Source organism: Otolemur garnettii, unplaced genomic scaffold, assembly GCF_000181295.1.
Source record: "Otolemur garnettii isolate 467f Iridium unplaced genomic scaffold, OtoGar3 scaffold00111, whole genome shotgun sequence".
Classification (NCBI taxonomy): Eukaryota; Metazoa; Chordata; class Mammalia; order Primates; family Galagidae; genus Otolemur; species Otolemur garnettii.
In genome coordinates, this window is record NW_003852506.1 from 6984301 (window position 1) to 7004622 (window position 20322).

The window sequence follows — 20322 nt, forward strand, 5'->3', positions numbered from 1 at the left end:
TAGGAAGTTTCCCAAGGAGAAGGGGATCTTTGACATGCTCAGATAGCAGGAATGTGTTTCCAAGTGTGTTTTACTTTTGAAGGTCTCACTCTGAAGGCCTCTGTTCTGACTCACCGTGGTGGGTATGTTTGATAGTACACACGTTGAGAGCACTGTAGCAGCTTTTTGTGCATAGGTCTTTCAGTGAAAGGATAAATGTCTCAGAGGCCAGAGCACAGTAATTTATCTCCAGATAGTCCAATGGAATTAGAGCTCCGGAAATGCAGATCTGAGCCCAGAGCCAGCTACCGAGACTTTTTTGAAGTATAACTTTAGTTGGCTAAATTTTTGGTGGAGAATATGGCATAAGAAAAAAGGGTTATGGTTGTATAACAATGATTATCTTTGGTTTCAAAACATTTACATACAAAATGATATTCAAGGGCATGTAATCACTATGAAATTATAGAGTGTAACTTTCCAATCAAGCTGTATATAATCATCAAAAGAAAGGAAGGAGTAAGTTGGTTTGGTTTAGAGCTGTGAGCCATGCTTATAGTGAACTCCAAATTTATAGTCAAATCACTAAACTTTTGTGTGCCTCAGTTTCTTCAGCTGCAAAAAAGAGTATTTCACTAGTCTCTCTCTCTCATGTTTTTTAAGAACAGGTTGTTATAAAAAGTCATGCAAGTATTTAGGGGCTGCTTGTAGTCTACAAATTAAGGTATATTGTTTTCTTTGATACAAGGTGATTTTTTAATTATACTACCTTATAACTGGCTTCTTATAATTTATGTGGTATCTGACATAGGGTCTTGTTAAGATATTTTAATAAAATAAAAAGAACAACAATAAGTATTTATGAGTTTTATTGTTCTGTGTCAGATGCTGGGATGAGAATTTTATGTCCATTATTTTATTTACTTCTAAAAGCAACTTCAGTCTGCTGAGGATTTAATATGACCTCCAATTTTAGAGACGGGGAAACCAGGGCTTGGAGAATTTGGAAAAGATGGTTGTCTAGTTTGTAAGTAGCAGATGCATCTCTCTTCCGACCCTAGCATGTATTCCCTGGGCCACTGGTATGGCCAAGAATTGTCTACCTCAAAGTTCCTATAACTCTCAGCACCTCAGAATGTAACCATATATGGAAGTAAGTATGTATGTCTTTAAAGAGATAATTAAGTGCACATGAAGTCATCAGGGTGGGTCTTAATCCAAAGTGACTGGTGTCCTTATAAAAAGAGAAAATTTGGACAGGGATGGGTACAGAGAGAGGACCACGTGAAGACACAGGGGAAGGTAACCATCCACCTGCTGAGGAGAGAAGCCTCAGAAGAAACTGACTTCGATCACAGACTTCTAGCCAACAAAACTGTGACCAGTTAGCCAAATGAATTATTGTTTATAACAGTCTGTGACCTGTTAGGATGGACATCAGAGTAGACCCATACAGCCACCATCACAGCTTGTCAATTTGTCACAAAGGAAAGATGTCCAGACTGCTAATCTATAGCTGGCCTGAGAAAATCAGTAGGTTAAAGACACATAATCTCAGCTCTCATACCAGCTGTTTTCAAAGTCATCTAACTATAGAAACTGTGTCTTTCTTGTGGTATTTTTTTTTTTGTGTGTGTGTGTGTGTGTGCACATGTGAAATAAAGTTTGTTGAGAAAGAGAAAGCTAGGCTTATAGACCAAGAACAACATACAGGTTTACAGAGCAAGATATGGTCGACATAGGCAATGAATGGGCCCCCTTGTCACAACAAACAATGCCCCTGTGGTGTATTATCTTACTGATCAGCAAATGTTCACTCTCCATGTCTCCAGGGAGGAACATATCTCCCTGCCCCACTGATGTTTCTTTGGTTACATAACCTGCTTTAGCCCATGAGGTATTGAAAAATGGGAGGCAATTGTTTGCACACTAGCCTTGGCTTTCTTGCCCTTGAACTTTGGGCCTCAGAACAAACACTTGTAGAGCTAAATGTGTTTGCTTGAAGCAGGAGTCTAGCCTGGCTCAGCCAAGTTGCACCTGACTCACAGACCTATAAGATAATTTTTGTTCTAAACTATGGATATTTGAGGTAGATTTTCATGTGTGTGCAGTATTTTTGTGACAACAGCTGGTGCATATGTTATTATTTTATTCTATGCTGTCTATTAACATATTACATCTGAGTCAGATTGTGTGACACAAGTCTTTATGGTCAATTTGGGAAAAATTTTGACACTAAGCATCCTTCAAATATTTCTCATCTCCTAGAGCTCACTTTCAGGGATGAATTCCACTAAGTTTAAAGGCTGACTGGTCATCTGGAGTATTTTCCTAAAGAGAAGCTTGGATAGAAGAGCAACTTCTAAAGAGCAAGGCAGCAAATGTCCTATTGTCATTGTCAAGCTACGTAAATGGGATAGAACTTGCCAGAGCAAAAACGCCTTGAAGAGGGAGGAAAATAGACAGTGGAGAGACCAGAAAGAGCAAACAAGCAAGGTACAAACATCTTTTGATGAGGATCAACTTTGGTCCTGTTCCAACATGATCCCAAACTGAGAATAACCAAGTCGTCATCAACAGAAAAATAGATGAATAAATTGGGGTACATTTACATAATGGGATACTTTACAGCACTTGTTCTGGATTGAATTGTGTCCCCCATCCCAAGTCAAGTGTTGAAGTCCTGATCCCAGCCCCATAGAAACTTTAGAGGTTGTTCTTCTACCCAAGCTTCTCTTTAGAAAAATACTACAGATAACCAGTTACCTTCTTTGGAAACAGAGTCACTGCAGACATAATCAGTTAAGTCATGATGGAGTGAGGTATGACCTTAATTCGATATGATTGGTGTCTTTATTTTAAAAATGCCACGTGAGAAGAGAGGAATGCACACAGGAAGAATGCCGGGAACGTGAAGGCAGAGAACAGAGGGAGGCACCTGGAAGGGAAGAAATGCCCCAATTGGCCAGCAAATCAAGAGAGAGGCCTGAACAGCCCCGAGACAATGCCCACCTTGCTGCCCTTTATTTCAAACCTTTCTTTGGCCACCCAACTTTCAGTGCTTTGTGAAAGCTGCCCGGGACACCGATACAGCAATGGATACAGCACCGATACAGCAATTGCCCGGGACACCGATACAGCAATGGATACAGCACCGATACAGCAATTGCTCTCTATTGCCGGCAATGACATGGGCGATTCTGTTGATTGTATTTTTGAGTGGATGAATCTAGATTCTAAGTAATGCTATGATCTTATTTGTATACATTTCATACACAATGAAAATTAATTTATGGGGGTTTCCTTTAGGATAAAGGGATTACTACCTAGGCTATGAGAAGACATTGGGAATACTGTCATATTCTGTTTCTTATCTGTGTGGTGGTTACATATGTGTGTTTATTTGCTTTGAAATGGTTTGTTGAGCTGTTTCCTTATGATTTCTGTATTTGTTTTTATTCATGCTTTCCATCAATACAGATGTTTATTTTAAAAATATTGGCAGGGAGATGTAGTGGGAGGAAGAGATTGAAGCTAGAGGGTTTCAAAGCAATCCTTGAGATGTAAGCACCTGAGGGCTGACTCTGAGCACAGTGGGGGTTTGGCTTAGACAGGAGGGGAGATGCTGCACCAGACCCAAGACCGTAGAAAAGAGTTTGGGAAAGTCGTTCAGTTTCCACTTTATCACAGTTCTCTTTTTCCTTTATCTCAAGTAAAAATTGAATTTAGTATTTAAAAATATTGCTTTTGGCAAGCCTCTTTGCATTTTCTAAAATTCCTTTGAAACACCATCCATTTCTCCGGCAAAGCCAGGGAACTCTTGGGTCCACATGACATGACTCCTGTTGCTATGGTAATCGAATGTTTACTAGAGAAAATATTACCAGTTAATAATAGCCTGGATGGAAATAATAGCTACCACTAGCCCTTCGGAGTTACACACCATCAATTTCCAATTTGCTGAAATAGGTGCAATTTGCTTTTTAAGTTTGAAAGTATTACTTTTTCCAGGCCTCCAGGATCCTTCCCCCACACCACGCACCACAGGCCCACACCCACATGCCCATGTGCTTCTAAAGAATGTTCAGCTTGTCCAAAATGATGATAGAGAGAAGCTGTTATGTTGGAACCTTGTCATAGTTTCAACAGTAGGAATAATGAATAAATTAGAAGGTTACTATTTATTGGCTTTGCTTAATAGTGCAATCTCAAAGGGAATAATCGCAGGAAGGGAGCATAATTCATACTATTATTTATGCTCAGCCTTTTCCAAGATCTCATTTCCAAAGAGCAAAGCAACAAGCAGATGTGTTGAATTATTCTGTCAAAAATCCTGCCTATGCATAACAAAGATGCCTTTCAAGGTATTCAGCTCACTCTCTGTGAGTCTGGACTACGTATGCATTTGTTCATTTGGTGACTGGTTGCTTCTTTCCATTATTCATCCATTCAGCGTATATTTATTAAGACAGTCACTAATCTAGTTGCTGAGGATGCAGACCCTGCCCTCAGACAAGCTTGCACTGTGTTGATGAAGTAGCCTCTCCTAGCATCACCCTTCCCGTTAAATGCCAATGATGAGGGCAGCTTGGGAAGACACAGCTCATGCCTTGCATTCCACGTCCTCCCACCATCAGCCACCTTTCACCCACATGTTGGAGGCTGTGTGCAAGTGTGGGGGTGTGTAGACTGATGCCAAGGCATGTGGAAGGGAAAATCCCTCCTCCAAAGCCAAGGAAACAAACGGTCCTCCTGAGAATCCTGGCTTTTGCTTCCAGAGAAAACCTGGGGAAACACTCAGCTACCATGACAACAAGTGTTATCACATTTTCTCCCCATCTGGGAGGGTAGGAAAATCAGGGAGTGGACCAGTTTGAGTCTGTGTGAACATGGGATAGGAGGCATAGGAGGCAGAGGCTATGTTTGCAGATTGGGTCTTTTCTTCTAAGTCAGAGGTTCTCAACATTTATTATACAAAAGAATTCCTGGGTGAGGAGGAAAAGGGGTAAGGAATGAACAATTGCAAATTTCTACACCCCGCCTCTAGATATTGTAATTTAGTATTTTGAAAGGTAGAGCTCAGGAAGCTGTATTTTAATGAGCCATCCAAACCTGTTTTGATGATGACGGTCCCCAGGCCACTCACTTGCTAAAGAGATAAGTTGCCATTTTGGATAAACTAATATAAAAGTGGACATTGAAATGGGAGAAATGAGGGCACAAGAGAAGTCAGTTAGAAGAACAGTGTTCCATGCAATGCTTAATAAGCCTGAGTATCAGCAGTTGATTTGGAGAGGGAGAATGAACTCTGGAGAGATTTAGGACTTAGAATCAATGAAACTGAGAAAGATCAGGTGTAAGAGCTAGAAGAGTCACAAGGGAGATGACCCAAATTGTCCAGGGGCAGGAGCCGTGGATCAAGGAACTCATCTTTGTACCGATTTTGCTGGGCCTGGGTGGACAGTCCTCCAGCCCAACCCCTATCCGTGGTCACCAGATTCTTAGATAGGGAGGGTAATAGAGAATGAAGCAGAAACATTGTGCCATCCGAGTCCGTCGGAGGAGACTGTGAAGATGAGTACAGCCTGTTGGCCTCATTAAAGACTGTAGTGCAAGTGGAGATGGAAGCATTTTAAAACTGATTTTTGTTTGTGTTTTCCTTTCTGCGCATGCTGACAGGTTATGCCAAGCATCAATATTTGGATTTGCTTGAAAGGGTCAAAAGGACATGGTGAAGGTGAGAGGTGGGTGAAAATCTGGGCCATTAACCTGCAGCTGGAGAGGGGCCGCCTAAGTGGGCATGCTGATTTGACATTGCTCACTCCAGAGAAGTGTAGCTTAAAAATATCTTAGATGAGAATTTTTCTGCTCTTTGCTATTTCCTGGTGGGTCCCTCCCCTTATGGTTAAAGTCAAGCCAACAACAGAAATTTTGCAGTGGTGGGTACAGAGTCAAGGTAAAGGTGGAAACAGCAAATAGTTGAGTAGATCGTCAGAACACATGGCCATGGTGCCTGCAGCAGAGTTGGGATGCAAGGTCTTCTGATGGGGGTTGAAGTGCAGTGAAATAGTCATAAACGCCTGCTGTATGTCAATGTGTGTGAATGGGCGTGTGTGTGTGTGTGTGTGTGTATATATGTATCTCATATATTATCCCAAATGTTGGCAAAATCACTTTGTTTCAAATAAACCCTTGTTCTTAATAATATATATTCATTTCAATATCATCATCTAAGCAGTGCTTGAGGGCCTTAAAAGGAAATGAAGTAAGTTTTGTAACTGAAATTGAGCCAAAAATTTCTGAATAAAATTAATATGCTACAAAGTAAAAGAAAAAAGAAAGAAAAAGAAATAGAAGAGTCATAGGCTGGAAGTCTTTGGGCCTGGGAGGACAGTCCTCCAGCCCAGCCCCTATCTGTGGTCACCAGCTTCTTTGGATGAGAAGCCCTGTGCCACTATGGTAGCTCCTTCTCCCACCAGAGCCTCCCCTCTTATCCCTCAACCGGAGAGAGGACATGAAGGGAGTCGATGGGCAAGCCGCCCCTCCACCAGGGCTGCCAGTGGTGTCTGGTCTCAGTTGGGCTGGCGAGCAAACAGATGGCATTGTGGGGCAGAGAGTGCATGACATTCATATAAGAATAAGCATCAGTCTTACTGATTGCTTTATAAGCTGCTTCTAGACAAGTATTTTATGTTGTACCTAAAGTTATGGGAACATACTGGGAAGAGTACCGTTTGTTCTAAATAGGTGTAAAGGTGAGTGGTTAGCCTCAAGACACATGGCCGGGCTCTTTCATATTTATAATGAACACATTTTCTTATCTTGGTACTTTGTTCCTTAGAACAGGGATCGGCAATCCATGACCTGTAGGCCAGATCTAGCCACACCGTTTTATTTACATGCTGACTTTGGCAGCTTTCTCCCGACAACAGTGGAGTCTTGTAATTGACAGAGACTAGTCTGCAAGTTCAAAATGATTTACTGCCTGGCTTTTTACAGAAAAAGTTTACCAACACCTACTCTAGCAGAATCCTCCAAAAAGCTGGAATCATCAAGAGGTATTTCCCTAGTGATTGACATCAATGAGGAAAGTGATAAGTCTTGGTAACTGAGATGACTAATGTTTTATAAATTCTTTTTGTATGTATTACCCTAAAGATCTCCATGACAGGGGCTTGAGGTAGGCACTCTGAATCCCATTTCTCAGGTGAGTAAATGGAAGAGGAGAGGGGAAGAAATTTGCGTGGCTTCCCCTTTGGGCCAGCACCCCAATGTTCTGGGTCTAGAGTCCTGCCATTCACACTATTGTGGCTTCTCCCTAGAATTGAGGGTGGAGCTCTCTTTAAGGACAGGCTCATCTTGTGAGATTTCCAAACTGCCAAGAGGCTTTTTGAAGCCCCAGAACTACAGTCAAACTCTTGTCTTTAGAAGCTCATTCCTGTGGGCCAACCACTTCTTCTTTTAAGATGTGCAAGGCCTCTGGGAGGGTGAGCATGCTAAGTCTGGCTCTAAGTCACTGGAGTTTTTAGATGAAGTCTCTGAAGGGAATGCATTTCCCTAAAAAGGAGATATACTTCCCTGGGGGAAAGGAGATGTGAAAGGATAAAGAGGTAGCTGCAGAAGGCAATATTTCTGAGTTTGGCCAGGACACAGGGGACAAATCTGGGGTGGGCATCAGACAGTGAGAAGAGATGAAAAGGGCAACTGTCTAGAAGGTGCCAAGGTGACCCATCTCCTACTCACAATACTCTTCTTCTAATTGCTGCTACAGTGTGAGAAGAATGATGCTTCCTGGGTTTGATACGTTTTAGAGATTCTCACGTTCCTATCGTCTTGTCTTTGCTGCCCTGTGACCAGTCTCATGGTTCATCTCATAGTTGCCTACATACTTGCAGCCTGGGTGCTGACAAGCTTTCCAACTATGAGAAATTTGGTTTTGTGAGAACTCTAGAATCGTGCCTCCAGAGTGTCACTGGAGCAAATTTGTGAACTCTAAATATTCTCCAGCAGATTGTAAATTTTGGACATGGCACTAGCAGAGAGAAGATGGGACAACAGCAAATGTCAGGACCACATGGTTTTCAGTTAGAACGTAGTCAATGTGATATTTTGTATGATACATCATGTTCTCTGCTCAGAGATGTTTGTTCTTGAGAGAGAAAAGAAACTTCACATGTTTCCTTTGTGCCAAGCAATGAGTAATCAAGGGAGACCCTGAGATGAAAAATCAGCTCTCCGTGTGACGGTTGTTAGAAAGCCACGGGAATCGTGATCCCTTATGTTGGCGATGCCACAATAACGAAGTGAAAACAAAGTGGTTTTTCTGGTCTCACTTTTCAGTGGGTGACAGAAAATGGTGTTTAAATACGATATATGCGATATAAAATTTTTATTTCTTTTTTTTTTTTTTTAAAGAGAACTTTCTGTAAGTAATCAAGTTGAAATACTTGCCCCCAAGATATGAAATGGACTTGGTGAACTTATTTATTTTGGAACCTATCTAATTAAATATAGATAAAAATGAAGCTTTTATAAATGAAACCAAATAACCATCAGATTTCTATCACAGTGTCATCTATGGTGTTTGGAAAACTTCATTAGCATTTAGAACTCTTCCTTCAAAGAGTGGAGAGGGAGCTGGACTTGGGCTAGCGTCTTGGAGTTTCATCTCTGTTCTTATTTAGACCCGATGCATTAGGTAGATCACTGCATATTTCTTTTTTGATTTTTTTTTTTACCTGCAGAAAGAACAGGTGGAATTAAATAACTTCTAAAATTTGTATTTATCTCTCCGAATATAATTCTTTGTTTCATTTTGGCCGTGGACTCTGGTCAACCTTCCTTTTCTTTCCTTTTGACTCCCTGAGATGCCACTTTCTTTTGATCTGATGCCTTAAAACTAAATTATTTTCTTTCCGATTCTTTATTTTTCATTCCTATTCTTTTCAGTTGTTTTATCCTCCGTGTTAGACTCTTAGCTTCATGGAATGTGAAGATAACACATAGCTTCTTCTTATCCACTTCTTATCCAAAACATCCTTGATAGATTGTCATCTGATTCTTCTTGTCCACCTCTGGGACAGAGAGACTGTTACTTTTAAAGCTCAGTGAGTTTATGCTGGCATAATTTTAATTGTGTTAAATATGAGTAAAATCTTGTATGAATCTCTGACACATTAGATTTAGTTAAGGGTGCAGCTATTCTATTATTTTTAAGCCCATTTATTTGAATAATGTAATAGGCATATTGCTTCTACAAGAGCATATCACACAACCATTCCAACCAAAGCTTATGAATCATTATGATTTCACCAAGTTTGGAGAGAAGGAATGACTGACTGGTGGTATGAAGCAATGCCAGAAAAATCACAAAACACATAGCTCTGTTTTTAACATTTGTGAAAATGTTATGTGTACAATTTTTCTCTAGAGGAAGAGAGGAAGGGAGACAGAGAGAGAATGGGTTTAGCAATAATGGTGCCACTGCATAACACAGTGGTGGGGAAGGTGATGTCTCGGCTCTCTCAAGAGTCCTTTTAGAGTGAGATGTCGCCTTGTAACACTATGACATATGCAGCAAGTACATCATATGACTTCATCTGATGTAATTTTCCCTGCTTTCTTCCAATTGTCTGGAGAGCATAGAATGAGATGGTGTCAAGACATAAGCTCACAGTTATGTAGGAACATTTAGCCAAAAGAAGGTTGGCAGCTTGGAAGGGTATTTTATAACACGGACAGGGTTCAACTCGTGCCTTTCTGAGAAAATTTCTTCAATGCTGTGAATGAGTCTGGGTTTTCCTGGGCAATGAAAGCTCAACAGTGGAGTGTATATGTGAGCAGTTGTCATACTCTTGATAATAAAGCCTTAGATAAAACAAAACAAAGCCCACAGCATTGTGAGATTGCTTTTAGTCCCAAGAGTTGTTGACGATGGAATTAAGTCATGTGTAGAAACCTAATGAGGCTGACGGGATGAACTTGGCATGGGATTGGCTGATTCTTGGGAGCATGTCAGACACAGTGTGTCTGCTGACAGTGTGTCCGCTGGTTCATACTATGTGAATGAAGCTGTCTCAGATAATACCATAAGTGGGTCTGGTACTTATTGTTAAGACTCAGAGCTCAATGTCTTAAAGACATTTATTTCCTTTTATCTGAAACATGTATTCCTTAAAATATAGATCAATAAGAGGAAACATTTAATGAAGTTAAAATGCAGAGGAATTGGAAGTCACAAAAGGCTATAGTTTTGAATAGGCCTTGTGAAGTAACAAGCCAGGTAGGAAGAAAGAGGTTGAGGGTGCCTGTGACCTTAACTGATGATTTATTTCAGATTTAGCTGACATGCGAGCTTGATACGATTCTTCCTACTCTACATTTCTACCACCCACAGATGTTTGTTCCTGTGTTAAAAAGAAATGGGGAGCGTCTTGGCTCACGGTGTGTGGGGGAGAGTGGTGGAAGAGAGCATTTCAAGAGGGGTTCCTTCCTGCCTTTCAGTTTTCCGCAGACCATGTTATAGCTATTAAGTGTTCATATGCCGCTCTCACTACTCTCAAGTGGGTTATTCAGAATGCTCATCTTTATAATGAGACAGGTTTGGGGGGGGCCACTTCATCTTGTTGTTCCAAAATAGAAGAATTCCAAATAAATTCATACACAATGATTGCAGAAAACTATTTTCAGTAATCACTCTCATCTATAAAACAGATACATTTTCTGTCACAAATTTTTGATTGGAATGTGTTTGAAAACTTTTTCATCTCAAGTGAATATTTTAATTGCTACCACGTTGAAAAGCGAGGGATTAAAAATGGATTGATGATTTGATTTTGTCAGAGTTTAATACAGGCTCGCACATGACTTTTTGGATGGTTCTATTGTTTGAGAGATTTAAAATTCAGAATTTGGATTCATGCCTAACAAATGCAATCAGCGAAACCTGGTTTCTTGTACCATCAATGAATCCCCAAGAATAAATTTAAAAAAAAATTCAGAATTTGGAGAAAAACTGGAAATTCAGATTATTTCCGGACAAATATTCAGATTTGCTTGTGTTACCGTAATGCATTGATTGTTGGCATGTGATGTCTATAAACGGGAAAAGAAAAAGATAGCTTACGTCCCTGAATTTGAACCTGTATGGACCATTCACTGTGCCAGTTAGCATTTTGTCACTCAGGTCGGACATAGGCTTGGTTAGGAGGAAGCAGCTCTTACGGGGCCACTTCAGTCCTTCGTCAATGTGTTTTCGGTCTCTGGGGCTTTAGTTCTGTTTTTCTTTTTCAGAGCTCTCTTTAACTGAAGGCTCAGATTAAGAAGTTTCTTCTCCATACTTTTTGTCATCTGGAATGGACTACTTGCATTTTCATCCTTTATTCCAAATCTCAGCTGAGAAAATTATTTCTCTTGCATTTCATGTCCTTCACTTTTCTGTGTGTGTGTGTGTGTGTGTTCAGCAAGTGCCCCAACTCAGCAAAGGATTAGGTCCAACTTGAGCCAGGCTGGGCATTTTTAAGGGAAACATTCTGTTTCTGAGCCTTTGACCTCAGGTTTCTGCAGGAAAAAGCTAGTCACAGTTTAGGGCTTCCCCTTTGGAAGCACTCCTAACTTAACACTTTTGGGAAATGGGCGGCACCTGTGGCTCAGTGGGTAGGGCATCGGCCCCATATACCAGGGTGGCTGGTTCCCGGCCCCAGCCAAACTGCAACAAAAAAATAGGCGGGCATTATGGTGGGTGCCTGTAGTCCCAGCTACTCTGGAAGCTGAGACAAGAGAATCGCCTAAGCCCAGGAGTTGGAGGTTGCTGTGAGCTGTGACGTACTCTACTGAAGGTGATAGAGACTCTGTCTCTATCAAAAAAAAAAAAAAAAAAAAAAACTTTTGGGAAAATCAATAATTAACAGGACAAATTTACTTGATAGGAATTGATGACTAGGCTTCATAACTGGCATGTCATGGCCAAGATTTCTGCTCTATCCCTAGACCTCCCCTGAGTCTCCTGGTTATTCTACCACTAGAGAAGGGATGATGCGGGGAGAATCCCTCACTTCCCCTGGGCCGGCCCCCACACTTCTGCTTCTGCCCTCTGTCACCCACTGTGACACTCTGAGAGTGCCTCTGGTTTGGAGCCCACTTTTCCCTTTTCTCGCCTCAGTTGTCGTGACTGTCCTCCTGGCGCCTCGCTCTTGACCTTTCTGGCTCCCTCAGGATTTCTTCAGTGTGTTCCCGTCTTAGCTGGCGAAGACCTCACTTTCTGCCGAGAATCACACATCTCCTTCTATGCACCTCACAGACTGTCTAGCACCCTCACCATGGGCTGCCATTTCAAATACTTTTATATTCCCTCCGGAAGCATTTCCATCTCTTTTTTATCTGAGCCACAAATCAAGATTCACTGCGCATTTCATTTGTAATTCCTCTTCTCAGGCTTGAACATTGTGGGCATCACTTGGAAAAGTTGGTGACAAGCAGATCTGAGTTGGTAGGTCTGGCCTGTGCCCTACTTTGTTGTTGTGGGGTGTGGATACGCCTGGTGCCAGCGCAGGACTGTGAGTGACAGCGAGGCTTTGCAGTCTTCATTTCCTTTCCTTGGGGTCTGGACTAGTCTCCCAGGACTGTCATTCCACAGTACCAACACCTGGGTGACTTAGAACAGAAATTTACTGTCATAGGTCTGAAGGGCAGAAGTTCAAAGTCGAGGTGTGTAAGGGGCCATGCTCCCTCTGAATTCTCTCCTGCCTCTCCGTAGGTCCTGGTGGTTACCAGCTGTCTCTGGTGTCTCTTTGCTTGTAGACACGTCACTCCAGTCACCTGGCTGTCTTCTCCTTGTCTTCCCTGTGTGTGTCTGTCTCTATGTCCAAGTTTCTGCCTTTTGTGAGGAAAGAAGGGACCTTTTTATAACTTGATCATGTCTTTAAAGACCCTTTTTCTAAATAAGGTCACATTCTGAGGTACTGAGGGTTAGAATTTCAACACATCTTTTATGAGGGCCATCATTAAACACATAACAGACGCTTACTTTTCTTTCTTCTTAGAAAGTATAAGACTTCCCTTTTTTCTTCTCTGGTTACATTTTCCTTAAATAGATTTCACTGTTTTAATCCACAACTAGAACATGAGAAACAAAGGTCCTTATAATGGGCTGGAAAGTAAGCAGACATCTGGACTTACCCAGAAAGAGGCAGTAAAGTAGGATTATTAAAAAAAAGAAAGTCTTGTTCTTCTAGGGTATATAAGTAGAAAAGGCTTTTCTTTTGAGAAGGCCAGTTCTAAAATTCAAATCTTCACTTGTCACTGATTAGTTCTATGATTTGGGAGCAGGTCACTTGCTTCTGTTCAACTTATGCTTCTTCCTAAGAGGAAATGACTATAATGCGGCTTGTGGTTGAATGGATCAACAAGGCTCCAAAGCACCTGGCATGGAGTAGACATAGAGTAGACATGATGAGTATGTTTGCAGCATAAGCCTGCATTCTGAATATCCCTGCAGAACTGTCCGCAGTGTCCAGATAGGTCACCTAGTTGGCCCTGCAGGGCTGCCGAGTCAGTGTGCAGGCAGCAAGCCTGTGCCTCTACCTTCTCCCTAATTCAGAATGATGCCCAGAGAGAAAAAGTTATCTTACAAGGGTATAAGTGAATCTTTCTAAGAGTAGAATATAAACATCTTAACACAATAACTAAGAAAATGACATGAAAACACCACACTGTACCCCATGATTGCATTAATGTACACAGCCATCATTTAATAAAAGAAAAAAAAGAAAAAAAAAAGGCCTGTATTTCATTGTTCCTCTGGGTGATTTCCCATCCTGGACATTAAAGAAAAATACTGGTTTCTTGGATGTGTCTGTATTTTTAACATACATTATCATTTTTGCTTATCGTATTTGCATTTTTTAAAAAATAAAAATGAATTCCTCTAAGTGAATGCCATATACAGATACTTCTATATTTTGGTTGTTTCTGGATAAGGTGAAAATGGCTTTACTTGTCACTAGTTTTGGACCCAAACACTCACTGCTTGACCATTTATATCAGAGATGTGTTTTTTCAAAGTTGAAATTGAATGAATGGGGACTAGTTAAGGAGAAAATGTTATAGTGGCAAATCTACTTGTTTTCTGTATTTGTGTGAATCTTCTGCTGCAAAAGTAAGGACATACGTAATGCCGAGGCTAGGCTGGGGCTCCAAGTTGAATCAGGAAAAAGTATTACTTGCCTCACCTCTCCTGTGCCAGCTACACTGGAGGCTTACATATCCAAACAGTAGTGGATGTGATAATGGAAAACTCTATCCTCATGTTTCTGTTACCAATCAGACATCATTCCCAAACTGGCCTATTATTATAAGTCTGTACAAACCATAGTGAACTAAAAAGATAATGTGAGTTGAGGATGCCAACGATACCCACAGATGCAATAGGAATACTCATATATTTCTGTATTATTTTATAATTGCTAAAGGAAACAACTTGTTTTTAAGAGGGCAAGCAAAACTGGGTTTTTTTTTTTTTGCAAGATTATTTTCTTTTTTCCCAAAACAGCTGAGAAAAGGTGGGGGTGTCCAAAAGCCCATCAGAGGGGAGGATAATCCTTGATGAGGGTTTACTTGAAGTCAAGTGAATCTCAATTGTTTCAAAAATGAAGCAAACTGAAAGGCACTAGCAGGGCATTCGGGATGCTTGCATCTGGTTTGATTCAAATGGTTTCACATTTGTGGAGTTTCAAGTGAAAATAAAACTCATAGCAAAATGAAATGCTATTTAAGCCATGTGAACTGGAGCCAGTGAAAAAATGCATTCTTGTAACCACAGTGTGTGAAGTTCTGCTTTGTAAGTTATTTTTCAGGGAAGGTATGCAGAATTAAACTAGATACACCTGTGTGCTTGGATGAGTTCTTGGGGTTAAACTAGGTCAACTTTGTCTCAGTGTAGGATTTGCCCAATTTTGTCCCATCTCTTTATTCAGCATCTGCCGTATGGGATGCAGCCCCACAGGTATGATAATTGTGCTGAGTGCTCATTTGGGCCCTGTAGCATTTACCCACTGGTGATGAAGACAAAAACACATGTTTCTATGTGGGAGATTAATTTATCGAGTACTATCAAAGCTGATAAAAAAGAGGAGAAGTAGATTTGGTTGCTCACTTCCTTAGGCCAGAAAGCCAGAAACAAATGGTTCTTTACAGGAACAAATGAGAATTACTGTAGCTATGAAAAGCCCAGGTTACTGCTTTGCAGGATGCCTAAATCAGCTGTTTCTCTGGAGAAATGCAACAGACCACGTAGGTAGGCATACAAAGAGAGAGAAACATGTATTTTAAAGGATTGCTTCATGTGACTGTGAATTGGCGGGTGAAGAGGCTCTCTGGAGTTAGGTCCTCATCTACATTGAGTAACAGTGTTTGACTCTGTCTTAAAAAGCTTCTCTCCAGTCTTTTGTAAAACCCAAAGTCCATGGAGAGATTGCCATCGGTATCCTGAGGGAAGAGCAGGGAGGGTTAGAAAAGTGGGGAGACCTTAGAGTGTCAAGGAAGAGTAGAGGGAAGGGAGAGGGGCCAAGGGTTGAAGCTACGGCCATGGCACACTAGCCTGGAGCAACAGAGTTTGACTCTGTCCTAAAAAAAAAAAAAGTAAAAAAAAATTGTATCTATAAGCTAAGATTCATAGCTGCTGTATTTATAAGAGTAGGCCAAAAAAAAAAAAAAAAAAAAATCAAAACCCAAAACCAGAAAGCCAAAAACAAAAAAAAAAGGAGACAAAGGGCAAAAGATGTCTTGAATCTGAGCATTAAGGAAAGCTTTTTAAGGAGTTAAGTTCTGAGTTAACCTTAAGGACTTGGCAAAACAGAGGCATTTCACTATTACTCATCCTCTCAAGGTGGAAAAATCAGGTCTGGTCTTTGCAGTCCCAGCTTGTGTCCTGTTCTCTTCTGACTTCCACCAACTGGCGAGTGCCTCTGGATGGTGCATCCTTCATCTGTCTCTTTACCCTGTGTCTCTCTTCATCCGTCATGCCTCCTAGCTGTGCCCCTGGTGCTCTGAATTTGAATACTCCAGGGCTCTGATTTTAAGCCTGAATGATAGTTAACCCATAAACATTTTGAATTTCTAGAAACACACATTCTTTATTCTTTCATCCTTCTCTTTTCTCTGTCCTTTCCCTCCTTATTTGATCAATTTAATGTGTCTCTAAAAATCTCTCCAACTTCAACATCAATTTTCAACAGTCAGCACAACTTATGCCTTGAAATGAAAATGAGTCATAAATGCATACATAATTAAAAAAAATTAAACTATATTATTACATGTCAGATTTTTAAAACACTAATATTTCTCAGGCTATTACAGAAACAGTTTAACAAAAGAAATAATAGGAGGTGGTGAAGGAATCAAATAAAACAAGAGTTTAATGGTCACCTCTGTACTGGAGACTTTAAACTGTACAACTGAAAATAGTAATAATACACAGTGTTACTTTAAAATTCTGATGGTAGAGTTTATTGAACTACAAATGCATCCCCCAGATTCTCAAGAACCATTGTGGACCCTTTTGTCTTCTTATCTTCACTTACTCAGAGCCTTTTCCTCTTTACGTATTTAATTTATATTCTGCTGGTATTTGTAAGGTACCCCTTGCCCCCCGAAAAGACTAACATAAATATCAAAGATTATGTTTTGATTTTTTTTTTTTTTTACTCTCTTTTATTCACCAGCCTTTAACCATTTTAACTCTACTTCAAATATTTTGGTAAATCCACATTCAATATTTGCATAGTTATTTGAGCAAAATTCTAAAAGTCTTTCTACTATTTTACAAAATGTGTGCAGTATGACCCTTGTTGACTCATAATGATAAACTTCCAGTGGAATGAAAATTTAGCAAGGGGAGATGCATCATTTACCCAAATCCATAATCAAGTGGCCTTGAAAGTGGGATGAAAGTCTAGGTTCTTTCATGTCCAGCCCAACACTTTGTCCCTCATTCCAAGGTTCAGTTTTGTTTCCACCTCTCATTTGATGCCAACAACCTTTATGTTTGTTATAGAATGTATGGAGGAGGGTTGGAGAAGTCACTTAGGGCTCAGTAGTTTTGTAGAGGGTATGTAAGAAAGAAAATAAAATCTCTCACAGGGTTAGCCGTTTTGCTTGTGTGTCTATGTGATTCACTCTTTAAGGAAAAATTCTTCTCTGTACTCTGATACTGTGATGAGAATGTTTTTAATCATAGTAACTGCTTACTTGAATTAAAATTACTCCTAATGCAGTGTTTCCAAACTTTACTGTGCATGTGAGTCCCCTGGGCTGCTGTTCAAATGTAAATAAGCAAGCTCTGGATGGAGCCTGAGATTCTGTGTCTTTAAGAACTTTTCATTCCAATGCTGCTCACCTGGATACCACACTTTGAGCTGCAGGATTCCAGAAGGATTATTGACATCTAAGATAAATGGAATTTTGAAGGGTGAAATAGGACAAATATTCTGAATAATGAGAGTGCTAGAGGAATGATTAGAACAATAAAAAACTTTTAAAAATTCTTGAAACTGGTTTCATCAGTAGCAATAATTATATTTATATATGTTTTATCAAATCATAGCTGCATACATTAATGCAGTCATGGGGTACAGTGTGCTAGTTTTATATACAATTTGAAATATTTTCATCAAACTGGTTAACATAGCCTTCCTAGCATTTTCTTAGTTATTGTGTTAAGACATTTAAATTCTACATTTAGAAATTTTCACATGTACCCTTGTAAGATGCACCATAGGCGTGGTCCCACCCATCCTGACCTCCCCTCCTCTCCCCTCCCTCTCCCCTTTCCCCATATTCTTGGGCTATAATTGGGTTATAGCTTTCCTATGAAAGCTATAAGTTAGTTTCATAGTAGGGCTGAATACAGTGGATACTTTTCCTTCCATTCTTGAGATACTTTGCTAAGAAGAATATGTTCCAGCTCCATCCATGTAAACATGAAGGAGGTAAAGTCTCCATCTTTCTTTAAGGCTACATAGTATTCCATGGTGTACATATACTATAATTTATTGATCCATTCATGGGTCAATGGGCACTTGGGCTTCTTCTAGACTTAGCAATTATGAATTGGGCTGCAATAAACATTCTGATACAAATATCTTTGTTGTAGTGTGATTTTTGGTCTTCCGGATATATACCTAGTAGAGGAATTATAGGATCAAATGGCAGGTCTATTTTTAGTTTTCTAAGTATTCTCCAAACATCTTTCCAAAAGGAACATATTAGTTTGCATTCCCACCAGCAATGTAGAAGTGTTCCCTTTTCTCAACATTGTAGCAATAATTTTGCTTGAATGTTTCAAGGGATATTTGCCTTAGTTGTCACCAAAGCTGTTACCAAAACTCTTCAGTTTCTTGAGCTGAGATTCACTAGTCTCTGGTCCAATTTTCATCAACCTGTGAAGAATTGGGAACCCCAACTCCACATGTGAATTCAGACTCATATGAAACTTGCTTTCCTAAATAGAATATTTGCTGTGCCCAGGGTCAGTTTGCATAGCCCTTGAGTCACAGACTTCCCTTCAACCCAGACTTCCTCAACGACTTTTGCCACAAGTATGGTCTATGTGGATGGCCCTCAGCTCTGGGAACTGTGTGTTTTCCTGACCCTCCTTTCAGTCTGTGTATTTGGTCCGATTTCCAGCCCAGCTTACTGGGATCCTTTTGTAACTCTTGCAGTCCTTTCCCCATGAGGACACAACATACATACTGTATTTATAGCCCATACTGTATTTATAGCCACTCAGAATGGAGCCCACTAGCTCCAAGTGGAATTAATTGCCTCTAACAATGAAATCCAGGGGCTCAATAAATTCTCATTACATCAGTCAGGAAAGATGGAAACTACCCTGAATATTAAAACCAAGAAAACTTAATCCATAAAAATTGATTACATAGATGATGCAAGTGTTAACTGATTTAACCAGGAACAGCTAATACTGGGCTGGAAGACGTAGATTTTATCAGACTCCAGGGATTGAGTGGCTCAATAGAATCTTGAACCACAGAAGTTCATTGCAGCGGGCAGGGTCTTGTTGAAGTTTTAGCCTGTGCTAAATGCCCTTCCTAATGCAGAAAGGAACAGGGAGATTACCCAGGACACTCATATCTTCTGAAGATGCTTCCAGTTGGCTGAACTCAGCAGGGTCTAGGATATGTCGATTGCAGGGTGGACCCTATCTATTGAGTTATGGAGCAGAGTTGGTGATTGGGGCTGTAAGGGGAGGTAGAGAGCAAGATATGAACCTGAAGGCAGATAGGTCTGTAAGCAGACCATATATTGTCATGGAGGCTAACACTGAGGTAGACCAAGCTCAAGACCACTCTCCCCCATAAGACAGTGCGGCTGCTGGACTGTTAAATATCTCTCAGCAGAGAGGAAAGCTGGCTTAGCCTTGGTCTTCTCTCTGGTGGTTCAACATTGTACTACAAACTTGCCTTAGGCAAAGGCCACAGGAGTTATGACAAATGATACAGAGGTAATTTCCTGAATGTTTATTTCCTATACTATTGATGGAATATAAAACTACAACCTCTCATTTAAAATCTGAAAACCTTAGGTTGTCATAAAAGTTGGCATGTATAGGAAGGTTGAGGCTCTTCTGGGATTCTATAAAAAGGTATTTTGCTTCCTGATCTTATTTTTCTTTTTATTTAAAAGTACTCAAAACACATGAGGCTCTGATATTTTGTATTGGCTTCAGGACTCATAAAAAAGAAGAGGTCTAGTTTGGGAGGTGTGCCTTAAAATATGGCTAGATTTACATTTTGGAGACCTATGATCAAAATATTTTCCAAGGAACTTTTCTAATAATAAATATATTACAATGGCAATTTCAATTAAAAAGAAAAAGAAAAAGAAACATTCTGACTGTATCCAGGTAAAGATATTTCTCCCTTTCCAGTTGATGAGTTATTTTCATTAGATTAATGAATGGTAATTACTGTTTGTTTTGCTTGAAGTTCCCATACTTATTATTTTATGTGAATAATTACAATCATGCAGATAATTTAGCTCCAAAACTCAATTTCTTAAAGATACATTGAGGTAGAGCATTATTTATGTTACCTATTTGAATAAATAAATGTATTTGAAAACTTTTGCATTTGTTCTTGCTGATGAATGAATGTAAATGTATTTAGTCCAGTTAAATAAATTTAAACAACTATAATATGTATTCAGCAAAATTTTTGATGCAGAATCTTTTGTCTGTACAAACTTCACAGGAAAAATACACACAGATGGCTCGGCGCCTGTGGCTCAAGCGGCTAAGGCGCCAGCCACATACACCTAAGGTGGCGGGTT